Source organism: Pseudophryne corroboree, chromosome 7 (assembly GCF_028390025.1).
Source record: "Pseudophryne corroboree isolate aPseCor3 chromosome 7, aPseCor3.hap2, whole genome shotgun sequence".
NCBI classification, from domain to species: Eukaryota; Metazoa; Chordata; class Amphibia; order Anura; family Myobatrachidae; genus Pseudophryne; species Pseudophryne corroboree.
In genome coordinates this window covers 154,367,162-154,381,311 of record NC_086450.1, presented here as the reverse complement: position 1 = coordinate 154,381,311, position 14,150 = coordinate 154,367,162, and the positions used below count along the sequence as shown (strand labels likewise).

Here is a 14,150-nt window from a genome sequence, read left to right as displayed (position 1 = left end):
GATGCATTTTTATTTCAATGAAATATAGCATGTATGGGAATACATTTTGAAAAGTAGACAACGTATCAAATCATATAAGGGCACCATAGTCTTTATTCATGCCAATATATGTGAGATTTGGCATTAGAAGAATTCCCCATCTTAATGCTAGCTTCTTTGAGCTTTCTGTAGTCAGGGCTGTTGAAACATCCACAGGATCCAGGTGCTGAGGTGGGCATGGCCATGTCTGGAAACCATGGCCATGCCCACTCCAAAAACTGAAAAACAATGTCAAATACTATGCACAGAGGTGGCCCTGGTTTGTTAGTTCTTGCTCGTCATCTTTTGGCACCGCTGTGTAGGTATTTTATCAGCAGACAATAACTATTAAAAGAGCATATTGTTTGAAACATGTAGATGCCAGGATGTAGAAGATGGGGTATTTGGAGTATGTCTCCACATCTCCTGGCTATACTTGTGTTTCTATAGTACATAGTGATATTGTTTGGTGATCACCATTAAATAACCACAAATGGACAACATAATTGTAAAGAGGATACCACTGAGTTTATGGAAGCCAGAATGGGGAACATAATCACCATCCCTGGACTTCTGAATGATTTCTTCAGGGTATTGAATATTCTGTGGTGCTCATAGATGATCACATCAAAGGGGGCACATCATTTGAAAGATGAGACTATCTTTGCCCAGGCCACATCTGAGCCACCTGGAAGAACCCAGTGCTGGTTGTGTCTAAGTTAGTTAATTCACCCTGGTTATCAGTAGTTGCAAAGGGGGGAGTGCCCTATGCAACGGCTCGCCCACCACTAGCAATGACCCTGATCTAGCCATGTGACTGAATGGGTGCAACTGGGCTTCAATGGAGTGCTCTTATGTAGCCAATGTTCAGAAAGGCGGGCCATGCAGAGTTGTGCTTGTGTGTAATTCCACCTATTTTCAAAAACATCTATTGCACCTATTATAGGGCTTTGTAAGGGTGCACGGATGATGATGATGATGATGATGATTTCAAAATGGGAATATACTACACTGGTTTAATGAGATAATCTGATAATATATTAATGAGTTTATGAAGACCAAAATAAGATAATATCATTAAAGAAAATCAAATTTTCTATAAAGTAGATTTTGCTTATTGGTGGTGCACCCTGAGTCAGTAACGAACAATGTCACAAAAAGGAGGAGAGAAAAGAAGACTCTTTTGTGGGTGCACTCTTAATTTATGAGAAATTGATGATAAGAGATAATGGTGAATAATGAAAAAAGTATAAAATTAGTCAAATTTTATTAACATCACAATAAAATATATAAGTAGTTTGGTGTATCCATGACAATGGTAACAATACATGACATAAATTGTCTATCATAACCTGTCTGGGATAGATTTTGGTTCAATTAGGATTCAAATATCAAGAATACAAATGATTCACGGATTTAACTCCACAATAAACCTGTATACAACTTTCGATTAGTTGATTGGGGTTCACCTCTATGTCTACACACTGAATTGTGCATACATTTGTTATCAAAACAAGGTAGTATCACCTGCCACGGATACACAATCAAGTGAGGAAAAGAGAAAAAAAGAGAAGGAGAAGGAAAAGAAAATGGAGAAAAAGTGGAAGAAGAAAAGAGAAAGAGAATAGGAATGCAAATGAACCTGTATACGACTATAAATTAGTAGATTGGTTTTCGCCTCAGTGTCTACAAACTGGTTATGCGTATGTAATTTACAAATTAAGGTAACATTGTCTGCCACAGGGGCTGAAAAAGGGGTGATAGAGTTAAAAGGAGAAGAGAAAGCTGAATCTGCTGTCAGTGTTAGTCACTGAGTGTGGGGATCATGAAGAAACTCTACTATACTGTGTCTTCCTCAGGAGTCTCCCACCTGAGTACTGACTCAGCCCAGCACTGATTAGCTTCCAAGATCGGATGGATTCGGGTGTTTCCAGTGTGGTATGGTGGTAGAGGTTGGAATGTATGATATATTGATTGCTCGGGGATCACTGATGAGAGTTCACGAACTCATGGATAGTGAGATAACAGTGAAATAGATAAGTGGATCTGCTGCCAGCGTTAGACAGGGACAAATGGCTCTGAATCACTTGTGAGAGTCCAGAAAAAAGTGTGAAAAATGGAGAAGAGAGGGGAGGGAGGGAGGGATAGAAAAAGGAGAAATGAATAGGACAGTTCCTAAATATGATGGTTGTCCTCAAAGGACAAATTGATTGTAGTGAGAAATAACGAAAAGGAAGAAGGTGAGGTAATAGTATTGTGGTTCTTCCCTGCAGTTTAGACTTTTGCAAAAAGGATACAGTGTGACACAAATGTATCAATGCATATAAGAGGAAGAAACAACATTGTTGCTATAAGAATGATCCATCATTGGAGACTGAAATGTGGTCATAAATCACAAATATCACAGTCAATTACTGATAACAAAAAGTGGAAAGTAAAAAATGTAACTTATAGAATGGATAGCTAGTAATAATCACACATGAGTACAGTGATTATCACAAAAATCACAAAATCATGGTAGGTCTGTGATCCAAGATGGCTGGACATCCTGAGCATCCAGCCGTCTGGGATCACGGACCTGCCTGCCTCATCTCGCCGAGCCTCGCACTTTCACCTGCTGCCTGGTACTTCTCAGTGACTCCGCTATATGACTGGGATCTACAGCGTGCACCACTATTGACCACAGGTAATATCTTCCCATTATCATCTACCTCCCAGAGACTAATTACTACAAATGGGACAGCAGCATGTAATAACCTATAATTATACTCTTACTCCTGTGGTAAATGTTATTGGTATTAATCGATCACAAATTTGTATGAGTGATCAGCAGTTACCCCATGATTTTGTGATAATCACTGTACTCACCAATGTGATCATTACTAGCTATCAATTCTATAAGCTACCTTGATTTCTGACCACATTTCAGTCTCCAATGATGGATCATTCTTTTAGCAACAATGTTGTTTCTTCCTCTTATATGCATTGATACTTTTGTGTCACACTGTATCCTTTTTGCGAAAGTCTAAACTGCAGGGAAGAACCATAATACTATTACCTCACCTTCTTCCTTTTCATTATTTCTCACTACAATCAATCTGTCCTTTGAGGACAACCATCATATTTATGAACTGTCCTATTCATTTCTCCTTTTTCTCTCCCTCCCTCCCCTCCATTTTTCATGCTTTTTTCTGGACTCTCACTAACGATTCAGAGCCATTTGTCCCTGTCTAACGCTGGCAGCAGATCCACTTATCTATTTCACTGTTATCTCACTATCCGTGAGTTCGTGAACTCTCATCAGTGATCCCCGAGCAATCAATAGATCATACATTCCAACCTCTACGACCATACCACACTGGAAACTCCCGAATCCATCCGATCTTGGAAGTTAATTAGTGCTGGGCTGAGTCAGTACTCAGGTGTGAGACTCCTGAGGAAGACCCAGTATAGTAGAGTTTCTTCATGATCCCCACACTCAGTGCCTAACATTGACAGCAGATTCACCTTTCTCTTCTCCTTTTTACTCTATCACCCCTTTTTCAGCCCCTGTGGCAGACAATGTTACCTTAATTTGTAAATTACATACGCATAACCAGTGTGTAGACACTAAGGCGAACACCAATCTACTAATTTATAGTCTTATACAGGTTCATTTGCATTCCCATTCTCTTTCTATTTTCTTCTTCCACTTTTTCTCCATTTTCTTTTCCTTCTCCTATTTTTTTCTCTTTTCCTCACTTGATTGTGTATCCGTGGCAGGTGATGCTACCTTGTTTTGATAACAATGTATGCACAATTCAGTGTGTAGACATAGAGGCGAACCCCAATCGACTAATCTAAAGTTGTATACAGGTTTATGGTGGAGTTAAATCCGTGAATCATTTGTATTCTTGATATTTGAATCCTAATTGAACCAAAATCTATCCCAGACAGGTTATGATAGACAATTTATGTCATGTATTGTTACCATTGTCATTTTGAATACACCAAACTACTTATATATTTTATTGTGATGTTAATAAAATCTGACTAATTTTATACTTTTTTCATTATTCACCATTATCTCTTATCATCAATTTCTCATACATTAAGAGTGCACCCACGAGAGTCTTCTTTTCTCTCCCCCTTTTTGTGACATGATGATGATGTCTATGAAACAAGTCCACATATTTTTTGTCTGGACACAGAGTAGTGTACAACTCTGCTTATGGATGGGTATATATGCATGTACCACATGCGCACAAAATAGGGACATCAGCCCAGGAGACATCAATGAAGGGTATCTGCATGGGTATTGACACCGGATTTACTGACACTGGTATTGTCTGAGATATTCCAAAATTATTACCTACGGATGAGTATTCCACAACAATGCAGAATATAGAAAAAGATGTCCAAAGCATAAGGGGAGATACTAACATCAGGGGGCAGGACATAGAAAGACTTTTTACGTCAAATAGTGCTAGTAGTGAGGAAGGAGGCATTAAATATGATGGGGGTGGTAATTGGGGGAGGAGATTAACAATAGGTAAGAGTAATTCCAGAAAGACACTTGTAAATACAGATAAGATACCATTAAAACAAACCGTCAAGGGAAACACTATGCTAAAATGTATGCTTGCGAATGCAAGAAGCCTATTGGGTAAAATGGGAGAATTGGAATGTCTTGCATCAAAATTCCAATACGATATTATAGGTATTACGGAAACATGGTGGGACAACTCCCACGACTGGGTTGCGTTTTTGGAGGGTTATTCTCTTTTTAGGAGGGATAGGGCTACCAAAAGAGGAGGAGGGATATGTCTCTTCGTTAAACCATCTCTTAAAACATGCATAATAGATACTATCTGCAAGGGGATTGGGGATAACGTGGAGTCGCTATGGGTTGAGATCACAAGTGAGGGCACTGAGGCAAAGAAACTAGTCATTGGCACGTGTTACAAGCAACCGGATATCAGCATACATGAGGAGGAACAACTCCTACAGCAAATAGAAAAAGCAGCAGGAATGGGGGACATCTTAGTGTTAGGAGACTTTAACTATCCTGATATAAATTGAAGGAACGATTCATGTTTAAAAACTAGGAGCAACAGGTTTTTAAATACATTGAAGGATCAATTCCTGACTCAATTAGTCGAGGACCCAACTAGAGGTAAAACTATTCTGGACCTAGTTATTACCAATATTGTGGACATTATATCAAACATTAAAGTTGGGGAGACCTTGGGAAACAGTGATCATTATATGATCACTTTTGACATCAGTTTCAAGAAAAATAGCTATAAGGGAGCAACCAAAACATTAAACTTTAGAAAAGCTAACTTTAATATGCTGAGACGGGCACTAAACGGCATTGACTGGGATGAGTTGTTTCATGGCAAGGACACTTCGGAAATGTGGGATACTTTAAAAGGATTGCTTGAAAGCAATATTCACAAATTCATTCCAATGAGCAGTAAACGCAGGAGTATTAAGCACAAACCAATGTGGCTTAATAAGGAGGTGAAAGAAGCAATGGCTAATAAGAGGCGTGCTTTTAAAACATTTAAATCTAATGGAGGGGAGGAGTCATTCCGGTTTTACAAGGAATGCAGTAAAAGATCAAAAAAGTAATAAGAGCAGCTAAAATTGCTAACGAAAAGCAAATCGCTATTGAAAGTAAAACCAATCCTAAAAAGTTTTATAAATATATAAACAGTAAAAGGTTGAAGAAGGAGAACTTGGGCCCATTAGAGGATGAATTGGGATCCTTGACAAACGATGACAAATTAAAAGCTGAAATATTGAATAATTTTTTTTTGTCAGTGTTCACCAGGGAGGATGCACAGGTGACAGTATTGCTTAACGACAGTGAATGTAATGACTCTTGGCTAGATACTTGTTTAAGTGAGGAAGTAGTCCTGGAGAGAATAAGCAAAATAAAGATTAATAAATCACCAGGCCCAGACGGTTTGCATCCGAGGGTTATTATGGAGCTTAGGACACAGCTAGCTAAACCCCTATACCTGATTTTCAATAGTTCGATTAGATCAGGCATGGTACCAAAGGATTGGCGCATAGCTGAGGTAGTGCCTTTATTTAAAAAGGGAACTAAACATAATCCTGGAAACTATAGACCAGTTAGTTTAACCTCTATAGTGGGTAAAATATTAGAAGGCATTTTGAGGGATAGCATAGAGGAGCACCTACATGCAACTAAGTTTATTACTAAAAGTCAACATGGGTTTGTAAGGAACAGATCATGTCAAACCAACTTAATTAGCTTCTATGAGGAAGTGAGCAAGAATCTTGACCATGGAAAAGCAATGGACGTGGTTTACTTAGATTTTGCAAAAGCCTTCGATACAGTGCCACATAGGAGACTTGTCCACAAATTAAGGGAACTTAACCTAGGAAATACTATTTGTACTTGGATAGGTAATTGGTTGGACAACAGGGAACAATGAGTAGTGGTAAATGGGATGTTTTCCAGCTGGGCACCAGTAGTCAGTGGAATACCACAAGGGTCTGTTCTTGGCCCACTGACGTTCATTATATTTATCAATTATCTAGGAATAGGCCTGGAAAGCACAGTGTCAATCTTTGCAGATGACACAAAACTGTGTAAGGTAATTAACTCAGAAACCGATGTGGAGTCTCTACAGAATGACTTACTTAAACTGGAATTCCGGGCGTCTAAATGGAAAATGAGGTTCAACATAGAAAAATGCAAAGTTATGCATTTTGGGACAAAAAACACACTTGCATCCTACACTCTAGATGGAGAAAATCTAGGGGTAACTATGGTGGAAAAAGATTTGGGGGTGCTCATAGATAATAGGCTTAGTGACAGTACACAATGCCAAACTGCAGCAAAAAAGGCAAGTAAAGTGCTTGCGTGCATTAAACTGGGCATTGAGACCAAGGATGAGGATGTAATCCTGCCGTTGTACAAATCATTGGTACGCCCACACCTGGAATATTGCGTTCAGTTTTGGGCCCCATGTTACAAAAAGGACATCGCGGAACTGGAAAGAGTTCAAAGACGAGCTACTAAATTGATTAAAGGTTTAGAGACACTGGAATACGAGGAGAGGCTTACTAAATTAAATATGTATTCAGTAGAAAAGAGGAGACTAAGAGGAGACATTATTAATATCTTCAAATATGTAAAGGGGCATTACACGGAGCTAGCAACTGATTTGTTTATTAAAAGAACTCTGTATAGGACGCGTGGGCACTCACTGAGGCTAGAAGAAAGAAAATTCCGTATGCAACGTAGGAAAGGGTTCTTCTCTGTAAGGGGAATAAAGATTTGGAACTCACTGCCGGAGGAAGTAGTAATGGTAGACTCTATAAATGCATTTAAAAACGAATTGGACAAATTTCTAACAGGAAAATGTATCAAGGACTTTAGCATTTAGCATATTGACATTAATATTATCTGGGAGTGGTAGGAATCATTGCTGTAAATCGGTACTAAACCATTACTTCAGCATGCACATTATAAAATAAACAGATTAATGCAGAATATAGGTTGAACACGATGGGCATTTTGCCTCTTTTCAACCTCATTGACTATGTAACTATGTAACTATGAAGCATTTTTTTAGCAGTTTATCAGCTTGCCTTAAATGCTGTTTTCTGCTTTTTATCAGCTGTCAAACTAAGATCTGTGGTCTGTGGGATATCTACTAATCTAGACAAAAATCCATTCTCTCTTCAACAGGAAAGCATGTTTAACTAAAAAATGCAGTTGGGAAAGTGCAGCAGGAAATGTGCTCTGTGACTTCCCTTAGAACATGCCTTTAACCAAGGACACAAATTGCCATGCTCCATTATAGAAACAGACAATTTGACAGCAGATATGAACCTCTTGACAAACTATGACAATAAAATATCACAAGAGAGCGCTTATAAAAGATAAATCATTTTGTCTCAGACAATTTATTAATATTATGGAATATTAAAAATATATTTTTTTAAAACATATATATAAGAACAAATAGATACACTGCTGATATTAAAGCACGGTATAGCACTTTTTTTTTTTATATAGGATCACCTGATAAACCAACAGTCAGTCCACATACAGACTGTAGTTCAAGTGGTAGTCCACTGAGTGCTCACAGCACACGTTAGTAAATCTCAAGAAAGTCTCATTGTAAATATAATTCAAATGCTTTTATAGTAGCTATTAAGCTGAACTGTGGCCATGGAGAATGCACAATGCTACCACCTCCTCATCCGCCTAAAGATTAGTTTGCTCACCACTGGTTCCAGTGTGGTCTCAGCGAGACCAACAATCAGCACACAGGGTCTGTGATTTTTATGTGGGAGCGGCGGTGTCAGTTAGATGTATGAGGGGAGGGAGGGCGCAACTCTCTGCCGGATGGCTGAAAGGCTGTGGTAGGAGCTGCTGGTGAAAAGGATCTGGCTGTGGTGGTGAATAGATAATGTGCAGGAGCTTGTGACAGCAGCGTAACGGGTCCTTAACGCGTTTCTCCGTTAAACCCAGCATTGGTTTCATCAGATGGTGTAGCACTGTGCTGAGACTTGGCTTATCTAGTCTGCCATTGCATATGCAAGTCTGCCATTTCATATGCATGATCACACATATAATATTGCATGTTATCAACACAACAATTTAACCATTACCATATACTGTACCTAATCTAACAGGCCATACTTCTTTTGTGCAGTATCTAGGAAAATAAATTGTCCTATAAAAAATTTGCTTTGTTGGTGCTATAACTTAGGGGCACTCGCTATCTTGAGAACTATATATTATATATATATATATATATATATACAGTGGAAAAAGATGCAGCGGCCTAATGTGCCCCTTTGTCGAGAGGTCTACTCACCTTGATAAAGGGGCACATTAGGCCCTGAAACATTGGTGCTTTGTAATATGTATCTTTAATATACTTATACTGCCTGAACAAAGCCTCGGAGTGCCGCCGCATCCTTTTCCACTGTATTTATTGTACCATGGAGGGCAACAGAGCACATACAGCCACCAGAAGGGGTGCCAGCCTATTTTCAAGATTTTATATATATATATATATATATATATATAAGTGCCCCAACAGTGATATGTGTTTCTATGTCATAAATCCTTATAAGTGATCATATATACTGTGTGCGTACTGATCATGATTGCATAACAGGCTTATAGCATTGTTTTTTCAGAAACTTTTCCTCTCTCCTCCATCTCAATGCACTCGTACTCATCAGACAATGTTTTCACATGGGCAAAGAGAAGGGGGATATATAAGAAAGTGCACTTTTTCATAAAGTGACTGGTGCTGACATGGAAACTATAGAAAAAAAGTGATATGTGTAAGTTAGTTAGAGCCACTATAAAGCTATGTGACTCAAACAGATCATTTATGCCATACAAAAAAATCACCCATGTGACAATATGGGTAAGAGAACCTTCAAACACAGAAAATAACTCATTGATAGATATGTGGCTTTCTATTTTCAAATCCTCAGGGTGATTCACAACGTCACCTTAAAAGCAAATTCCCAGCCGGGGAAAAACTCTGATAGTGTGATAACATTTTTAACAGGTTTATTCACAATTTCACACAGACATATATAAAATGGACTTGTACAATTTGTAAAGTAAAATATTATTTTCTGATGTCATGCATCATTGGGGAGGTAGCAGTAAGTGACCCAATGTGTTTTGTCCCTTTATGCTTTTTATGGGACTTTCTCAGGGGTATATACATATATATATATATATATATATATGGAGAGAGAGAGAGAGAGAGTATATGCACACACAGAGGAGATAACCACTGATAGATCAGTATGTTTTTTGATAACCAATGGTGTCACGATTCCAGTGTGGTGATTCTCCAGATACGCCAATCTTAGAATGCTGCACATGACACCTTACTGATTACCTCAGCATGTGAGGTAAATCCACGTGGTAACTGCCACCAGCAGAAGTACCAGTCACTGCACCAGCCAGGCCAAGCGACTTTCAGGGATCATGCCCAGGGTGAGCTTCTGCTCTCATCTGCACACAGAATTATTAATAATTAAAAATTAGGTATTATGAACCTCTCTGGGTTTTGGGTGTGAAAACACAGACAACCGATCTAAAATTAAGAGAATTTAATTTAAGTAAAAAACTTCAAAGCTTATTGTTACAGAAAAAAGAATGTTACAAGAATATAGTAGTTAAATAGCCACACCAGTAATCACAATCTCAAGAAATAAAAATAAGGGAAGAAAAAGGACCAATGCTGCTCAGATCACCTGAAGAGTCTTAATGCTGGATGAGTGACATAATAGGATTCAATCTCTCACTGTATGCCACCTCAAGATAATGACAAATTGCAGCAAGTTTCACAAATTTAACTACATGCTGTCGCTCAAACCCCCCCCCCCCTTCCTCTTGGGAGTCCTTTAACCCTTTCTATGCCAGAGTGAATTAAGTCTCAGCTTAGAAATACAAGCAGGACAGATGGCTTTATCTTTTAATGGTTTGTTTGAAGCTCTGGGTTAGGGTTTACAACTACAGAATGAGGCCTCTAGAAATATCCATTACAACCTGGTCAGGAAGGGCTTAACACCTGAGTGGACAGGGTGCCTCCGTTAAACTGCAGGTGTGACCCCTGCACATTTACCGATTCCTGTATGCACAGGATGTTAGGGTTGATTAGGATCTTGTCTCTGATGTTCTGTGGCTATAATGAAATACCAGCAGGTCAATTAAGTTTCTACCATTTGACATGCAAAGACAGTTAACTGGTATCATACATTGATACATTGATATATCGACTGGAATAATTCAAATTTTAATTGTGCCCATTTTGATATAATATTGAGCGTTCCTTACAAATGGATTTTGTAATACATTGTCCTATCTGCTGTAATCCTAAGGCTGGTTGCTTCTGTATTTTGGAACTTGTCTAGATACTTAGCCATGTGATTTTCCTTCATTTCTATTATTTTAATGAGGTGTAATGTATGCTGTATGTGGTTTGTGAAATAGAATATGTTGGATATATGTGCATAATATCATATAAAGGTACTTTACATTTGACACCACAATTTTCCAGATCTCTGTACTTTTGTTAATGTTTAGATAAGTGTATTGTGTAATACCGATCCATTTGTTTTTAAATTGATAACTCTGATCATAATCAAATACACCCTCTTATTTATCTGTCTTTTAATATCCAGTCTCTTTGTGTTACTGTTCTGTTTCCAATTGTAAAATGCAAAGCAGTATGCTGGTGCTATATATATAAATGTCAAGAAATACCTAAAAATTAGTACTGTATAGTCAAATATGGGTGATATCACCAAGTAAATTAGAATAAGGCAGCGGATCAAAAACCTGCCATGATAAGCAGTGACTATGAGCTGTAACTCGTCTATAATGGGTTGGAGAAGTCTTGAGAACCAGTAGAACAACTGAGTAGCAAGTAATTAGTCCCACTGTACACATCTATTGACTGTTAACACAGAAGCTGTGTAGTGCAAACTGTATGCCCTGTTTTACAAAACAGTTTTTTTAAAGTGTATCAGTTGTTATTTTGAAAATACAACTAACATAAAGTTGGTTCACTGTATATTTATTATTTTTCTTTTTAACGTTACACTGGCGAAATGGTAATACATAGTTTATAACTTTTATAACAATGGCAAAGGTGAAGTAGCTTTACTGTAATACATACTGTACTGTACTTGCCCACATTCCTAAATTGTGTAGGAGCCACACAAAGTTCAGGAGTAGACCAGCCTTGTGTGGACTCCTTCTACATAGTGCTGATGATATTGAGCAGTGGGGTGTATGCTGTAATGCCTTGCAGAATAGAAGAGCTGAAAATCCTTTTTGTTGAAGTCACGCACCTTGCTTTATGAATATGTGCCTAGATATCTGCAAGTGCATAGGTTTGTAGAACAAGATGGCATCATTAGTGGAGGAGCAGAAACGTACAAATGAAATTGAAATATAGCAGGAGGCGTCTGTAGGAAATAGATGCCTCCTGCATACATCTGCGATCAGAGTGCTGTGTCCAAAGATGCAGCACTGAATTACCATCATGACCTGACTGTTGGATCTGGTCAGCTGGGTCCAGGAAGTCTGCATCTGACAATGCAGAGCCTGGGCCTGGTACTCTTGCAAAATGGGGCACACCTCATTTTGTAAATCTGACCTGGTTGCCACCTCCCAAACACTGTAGCATGTCAGTCATGCCACAGCTAAGGGTAAACTACGAGTAAGAACAGGTCTTGTGCATCTTAACACCCCCACACATCAGTTTTGTACGTAAACCATCAGGTTTGCATTAAGATCCGATTCAGCCTCAAAAACAGAATGCTGGGATATGCATCAGGTGAGTTGCATTTCTGCTTGTTTGCTATACCAGTATTCCTGCATAGTAACCACTGAGTTGTCAGCAATAACAGGATCACCTCCAGGAGGTGTAGTGGAGAAAATCTAAGTTGGAGTTCCTCTTTAAATTTTATTTACTTTGGAAGATTAGCTAAAATATATCAGATTAATTTAAACCTAGTTACCTCTTGGAAGATGTGCACTATAGAAGTGCTGAACACATAAAATAAGAAACACACCCATGTGCTGTTCAACAGTGGAGCCACAGAGGGACTGATGCATAGTGAGCTCTTTACCAGTTTGTGTGGCACCTGTAGCTCCATCCAACCCATTGTTAACGTGGCCTTAGACCGAACGGAGGTGGGTCCAGAATGTATCTCCCTGCATGATGTGCTGGTGGAGAAAAGAGCCCATTGCATTGATCGCCACACCCCTGTATTTGTCTTTGTTTAAGGGGCACAAGGCACTGCAACTATTTTTTCTTCTGTTTTCTTTTTGTACAGGGGTGTGGCAACTCTCCATTATTAGGCCACCCCCTACAGAACTCTGACCTGGCTTCACTTTCTACTGCCCTGCACCATGGACGACAGCACTGCTCACATACCCCTCCCTACTGCCCTGCTAATACTGCCCATGCAGCTCTCACTATGTATTTGGATCTATATATGTTGGGAAGTGTACACTTTTTGTGTGTATGTTTTTAAATTAATTTATGTCTATTTTACTACTAAGTCTACTTTGGGCCCAGAGACTTTTCGGACTTAAAAATATAGTAGGTGCTTGCACCCAAGTGTAATGTACTTAAAAATAAAAATAGAACAGTTTTGCTATGGCAGTATGAAATCATTACCAGGGATAGTCTTTTAATAAAGTGTACACAACTAATGATCAAGCTGTACGCCACTTGATATTTTTATTCCCCTTAATCTTGAAAGTGTATTGATACTGCACTGTCAGGACTGTCTGTCTTTATTATCCCTTTTTAAATGTTTATGATCTTTGCCAAACACACAGAAATATTAATGCAGGGAGTATTTGAGAAGATCACTCACGGATTTGCAGCACTGTCTTTGCAATGTACTGTTGCCATAACGATTTCTGTAGATTTCATCAAACATAATTTTATTTATTTATAGCTAATTTATCCTGTCATCTTGTCAAGTGAAAATTAATGTCATATTTCTTCATTTAATCCTTGTCCTATCCAATATCTGAACACTGGATTCAATTTGGGTTTCTGTGAGAACGGAGAGCTAAGAGACCATTGTGTAGTGCTTGTTCTACAATTGTTACATAATGTTATTTATTTTGGTTTGTATTCCCTTTGCTGTACATTCTGACTCGCTATTCATTCCATCGCCATTTACTACTATAGATATTTTGCCCAACTTTCTGAATAATTGGTCTATTATGAGTTCAATATCCCATCGCTTATCCATCTTGGTCAGTGTGATCTCATTTAACCTGCCATCTCTCTCTTTATTCTCTGTCTCCGAAGGTAGCACTTTACATTTGTCTGTGTCAACTAGCAAAGCTTTCCTGCAAACTAATGAAACTAGAGAATACACTTACTGTAACAGAAATAGATGGACAATGTAGAAATATTTTCTAGAAATGTCAGAAAATCAATTTCATGGGACAAAACCAAATACATACACTTTTCTCTAGTCGCAGTAACAGAAACTTTGTTTACTAATAAGCTTTTCTTCGGCGGGCTCTGACATACTTCTGCCAGTATGACACAATTACTATTTGCCAAAATAAGTGAATAAAAATGTTAAAG

The 14,150-nt window shown here is 38.4% G+C and overlaps 1 protein-coding gene and 2 pseudogenes across 1 annotated transcript in view; 2 read left to right on the top strand and 1 right to left on the bottom strand.

Moving 5' to 3' along the window:
- The window catches only part of LRP1B (LDL receptor related protein 1B), a 1,835,733-nt gene that overhangs the window by 1,174,289 nt on the left and 647,294 nt on the right, over window positions 1–14,150 (top strand). The window lies entirely within an intron of this gene.
- Window positions 1,852–1,970, bottom strand: LOC134946060 (5S ribosomal RNA; annotated as a pseudogene).
- LOC134946323 (5S ribosomal RNA) lies at window positions 3,359–3,477 on the top strand (annotated as a pseudogene).